General features: G+C 42.8%; 2 non-coding genes across 2 annotated transcripts; both read right to left on the bottom strand.

Moving 5' to 3' along the window:
• Positions 1-3,915: 3,915 nt before the first annotated feature.
• LOC140317014 (U2 spliceosomal RNA) lies at positions 3,916-4,106 on the bottom strand. Its single transcript, XR_011917368.1, has one exon. It is a non-coding gene; the product is annotated as a U2 spliceosomal RNA (small nuclear RNA).
• A 316-nt stretch (positions 4,107-4,422) lies between these two features.
• Positions 4,423-4,536, bottom strand: LOC140317206 (U5 spliceosomal RNA). The gene has a single exon (XR_011917539.1). It is a non-coding gene; the product is annotated as a U5 spliceosomal RNA (small nuclear RNA).
• Positions 4,537-5,678: the final 1,142 nt, after the last annotated feature.

A 5,678-nucleotide genomic window follows, 5' to 3' on the forward strand; every position in this document is an offset into this window, starting at 1 on the left:
CGTCTTACAGCGGAACACCTCCGCTCCCTCTTTTGATGGTGTATGTTCGGGCATTCGAACCTTTTCTTACCCGCATTTTACGAACTATGGTCGGACATTCAAAACTTCTTTATGCCGAACACATCCACTCCTGCTTTTGATGATGTATGGTTGAGCATTCACACCTTTTCTTACCCATTTTTTACAAACTATGGTCGGACATTCACACCTTCTTGCAGCTGAACACCTCCTCTCCCGCTTATGATGATGTGTGGTTTGATATTCGAAAATTTTCTTTCATGTTTTCTAGCAATTATTGATGGACATTCAGACCTTCTTGCAGCTGAACACCTCCGCTCCCGCTTTTGATGATGTATAGTCGGGCTTTCGAGCCTTTTCTTCCCCGGTTTTTACAAAATTATTGTTGGACATTCAGACCTTCTTGCAGCCGAAAACCTCCGCTCCCTCTTTTGATCATACATTGTCGGGCATTCGCACCTTCTCTTACCCGCTTTTTACAAACCAGGGTCGGACTTTCACACCTTTTAGTAGCCGAACAACTCCGCTCCCGCTATTGATTGTGTACAGTCGGGTATTTTCACCTTTTCTTACCCGCTTTTTACCAACTATGGTCAGACATTCATACCTTCTTACAGTGGAACACCTCCGCTCCCTCTTTTGATGGTGTATGTTCGGGCATTCGAACCTTTTCTTACCCGCTTTTTACAAACTATGGTCGGACATTAAAACCTTCTTGTAGCCGAACACATCCACTCCTGCTTTTGATGATGTATGGTTGGGCATTCGTACCTTTTCTTACCCATTTTGCAGTAATTATGGGTGGACATTCACACCTTTTTGCATTTTAACACCTCCTCTCCCGCTTATGATCATGTGCGGTTTGATATTCGAAAATTCTCTTCCATGTTTTCTAGCAATTATTGATGGACATTCAGACCTTCTTGCAGCTGAACACCTCCGCTCCAGCTGTTGATGGTGTATAGTCGGGCTTTCGAGCCTTTTCTTCCCCGATTTTTACAAATTATGGATGGACATTCAGACCTTCTTTCAGCTGAAAACCTCCGCTCCCTCTTTTGATCATACATTGTCGGGCATTCGCACCTTTTCTTACCTGCTTTTTCAATTCATGGTCGGACTTTGACACCTTTTAGTAGCGGAACAACTCTGCTCCCGCTATTGATTGTGTACAATAGGGTATTTTAACCTTTTCTTACCCGCTTTTTGCCAATTACTGTTGGACATTCCCACCTTCTTACAGCGGAACACCTCCGCTCCCTCCTTTGATGGTGTATGTTCGGGCATTCGAACCTTTTCTTACCCGCTTTTTACAAACTATGGTCAGACATTCACACCTTCTTGCAGCCGAACACTTCCGCTCTACCTTTTATTGTTCTATGGGGTATTCACACCTTTTTTTTCACCGCATTTTATAGATTTTGGTTGTAAATTCTCACCCACTCTTATCCGAAGACCTCTCCTCCTGCTTTGGTTAATATATAGTCGGGCATTCGAACCTTTTCTTACCCGCTTTTTACAAATTATGGTCGAACATTCACACCTACTTGCAGCCGAACACCTCCGCTCCCGCTTTTGATGGTGTATAGTCGGGCTTTCGAGCCTTTTCTTCCCCGGTTTTTACAAATTATGGTCGGACATTCAGACCTTGCAGCCGAAAACCTCCGCTCCCTCTTTTGATCATACATTGTCAGGCATTCGCACCTACTTGCAGCCGAATACTTCCGCTCCACCTTTTAGTGATGTATGGTTGGCATTTGCACCTTTTCTTACCCTTTCTTACCCTACTGATTGCTTACGATTAAGTTGTTTTTTCTCAAACATTTTTTTAATCGTTGAAACTTGATTTGAAGTGGATAAATAAGGAGGACAAACAGTTTTGAGTCACGCTGATAGAAGGAATTAATTTTATAGCAAAATCTGTATTTCGTCATATGTCGAGAGATGCTTATTGCTGAAGAAGTACAAAGTACAACGTTGTTTATCGTTGAAACTTGATTAGACATGAATAAATATGAAGGACAAAGCAGTCTTAACTTGGTTAGAGTTAAGGTTTTATAGGAGAATCCGAATTCGTGCATAACTCGTAAAATAGAGCTTATTTTCGGATTCCTGAAGAATGAGTCTGGTTCTTTCTCATAATACAAAGTTTGTTGTTTATTGTTGAAACTTCATCAGAAGTGAAGAAATAAATGAATGCCTATCAACAAATGTGGGATCTAAACTCTAGTGCTTCCTCTAAAATAATTTCCTTTCTCAATTCAGAAATGTGTGTGTGTAAGTTACAACACCCGTGACACCAAAACGGCTTTCTTTTCTCTCTTTTCTCTACACTCTGCACTGTGAGAACACACACCAAATCAGAAAGGCTTTTTTCTCTCTTTTCTACGTTATGGACTGTGGGGACACAAAACCGCTCTCTCTTTTTTTTTTTGATTGTGTGCCAGGGCGTTGTCTCACGTATTAGATTATGCTTACGATACGAATGGGTTTATCAGTCACATCAGAATCCATACATACTGATCCTCCCGTAATAAAATGGTCGGATCTTATCAAACACACTTTGTTTCTTGTGACAATCAAGTCAGCGAAACAGCGTATACACGTCAAGACACTGAATCAAGTTTGCCACAAGAACTCATAAGTTTGGCAGTATTGCTCTGCCGTCAGCAATCATACACCCATTTTATTTTCGTGAGACATGTGCAGGCACCTGTTCATCTACTGTTCTATCACTATGAATTAGTTTATCTATTATCAATAAGGATACTTCTACAACTACTATCAAAGTATGTCCAGACTTCTTATGTTGTCAGTTGCTATATATGAATAAGTGGGTAGCTACTGACAAGCATTAAGCATGTCACACAGCCCAAACATATAACATTTCAGGACACACCACACAGTTAACAACCACCGTGAAGTGTCAAAGCCCAAACATGTAACATTCAACAGGACACTTACACAACACATTCAAATCAAACAGTCAGACAACATACAAGAACATATACCCCAGCCGGCATTGCTCCCTGCCTATTTTCCTACAGCTCACTATGTGTGCGCACACCTTTATTCACAAACTCTTCAACTTATACTCTTTTACCGAAGCTGCTACAGCTCGATTGGCCGAATACCGAATAATCCTAATTCGGTGAATTTGACATCTGCCTTACATGTAACAGATTAGCGGTTTAGCAGTTTTAATTTAGTTTGAGTGAAGGAATTCATTTTATAGCAAAATCCGAAATCGTGAAGAACTCATGAAAGTAAGCTTATTCTCGGATTCCTGAAACTTTAGATTTGCTATTTCTTTTACTGCAAAGTACAACGTTGGTTTTTTTGTTTAAATCTTTCAAGACATGGTAAATATGAAGGACAAAGCAGTTTTAACATAGTTTGAGTGAAGTCCACCAGGCTCGGGGCCTGCAGCGACCATATTCTGGGAGCTACTGTACCCCCAGAAGGTACCCATCCCGCCCCACCCCACTCAACCCAACCCCACTCCGGAGGACCTCTACAAAAAACAAACAAACAACAACAAAAAACAAACAAACAAACCACCCGGTCACACCAGTCGCAGCAGCCCGGGCCTGAGACCCACCATCACCCAGGCCCCCCCAGGCCCCCCCTCAACAGGTGCGCTCTTGTGAAAAAGCAAACAGCGGCAGCAACAAAAACACAACGGGAACACCGTATTGAGGCTTTGTTCTGACCGCTCATTTGGTATGGCGTTTCTTTCAAGCAATTCTCCCGGTTAGCCCGCACTCGACTCGCTCCCAGAGCCGTGTTAAAGTCTACTTCGCATTCACTCTCTTTTCTCAGCAGACTAAGAGAAAGTTTCATCTTGGGCTCCCTGAAACTTGCATCCTGCACCGCTGTTTGCTTTTTCACAAGAGTAGAGAAGAGCGCACCGTTCCCAGCGGCACTGCAGTACGGGGTCAATGGTTGGAGTGAACGGAGCAAGCTACTTTTTCAACTCCTATTGCTAAAAATCCATTTAATATGTAGTCCTCGTATAGAGGACATATCAGATATTAAACTGATAAGAACAGATACTACACTTGATCTTAGCCAAAAGGCCGAGAAGCGACAACTGTCCACTGGTTCACGTCCGAGGGCCCTTCCTGGCACAATGCGCACTTGTCCGCTAACACCCCTGTTCTTTTTATGGCCATAGGTGGCCAGAGTGTCACTTTGCACCTCCGCCCACCTGCTGCACTGAGCACTCTTCAGCCCTTTTAAATGGTATAACTTTGCACTCCCGCACGCTCCAGCAAGCACCATTCAAGCAACAACTTTGCACTCCAGCTTCGAACATCGGCACAGTCGCAACAAGTAAGGCGACTCTACTCAGAGAAGTCACTCTGCACAGTAACAAGATTTCTTTTGCACAGACAGAAAGGGCTTCACCCGCAAAGGTAAAGCCTGCCAAAAATAGAAACAACTCATTAGTGCTGCTCTCCACAGAAGTCTTTAGTAAAAGGCGAAAGACTTGTACGTTATGAAGAGAAACCAGAGTACGATTATCCGTCACTGCGGGAGCAGGGCATCAGGCTAGTTGGCATAGCCACCTTCCCCATGGTGAGCTTTGCTTGGTTGAGACGCTTGCTCCCCCCCCCCCCCACCCCCCCCTTGCTCCTCGGCTGACCAAGTAGGAACAATCGGGCCCTATTCGATGGCTGCCTTGTCTTTTACTCTGTGCAAAAGACAAGGCAGCAACAAAAACACCACGGGAAAACCGTATTGAGGCTTTGTTCTGACCGCTCATTCGGTGTCGCGTTTCTTTCAAGCAATTCTCCCAGTTAGCCCGCACTCGGCTCGCTCCCAGAGCCGTGTTAAAGTCTACTTCGCATTCACTCTCTTTTCTCAGCAGACTTTTGGGATTTTATCAATAAAATGAATTCCTTCACTCAAACTATGTTAAAACTGCTTTGTCCTTCATATTTACCATGTCTTGAAAGATTTAAACAAAAAAACCAACGTTGTACTTTGCAGTAAAAGAAATAGCAAATCTAAAGTTTCAGGAATCCGAGAATAAGCTTACTTTCATGAGTTCTTCACGATTTCGGATTTTGCTATAAAATGAATTCCTTCACTCAAACTAAATTAAAACTGCTAAACCGCTAATCTGTTACATGTAAGGCAGATGTCAAATTCACCGAATTAGGATTATTCGGTATTCGGCCAATCGAGCTGTAGCAGCTTCGGTAAAAGAGTATAAGTTGAAGAGTTTGTGAATAAAGGTGTGCGCACACATAGTGAGCTGTAGGAAAATAGGCAGGGAGCAATGCCGGCTGGGGTATATGTTCTTGTATGTTGTCTGACTGTTTGATTTGAATGTGTTGTGTAAGTGTCCTGTTGAATGTTACATGTTTGGGCTTTGACACTTCACGGTGGTTGTTAACTGTGTGGTGTGTCCTGAAATGTTATATGTTTGGGCTGTGTGACATGCTTAATGCTTGTCAGTAGCTACCCACTTATTCATATATAGCAACTGACAACATAAGAAGTCTGGACATACTTTGATAGTAGTTGTAGAAGTATCCTTATTGATAATAGATAAACTAATTCATAGTGATAGAACAGTAGATGAACAGGTGCCTGCACATGTCTCACGAAAATAAAATGGGTGTATGATTGCTGACGGCAGAGCAATACTGCCA

Source organism: Leuresthes tenuis, unplaced genomic scaffold (assembly GCF_036924035.1).
Source record: "Leuresthes tenuis unplaced genomic scaffold, fLeuTen1.0.hap1 SCAF_10, whole genome shotgun sequence".
Classification (NCBI taxonomy): Eukaryota; Metazoa; Chordata; class Actinopteri; order Atheriniformes; family Atherinopsidae; genus Leuresthes; species Leuresthes tenuis.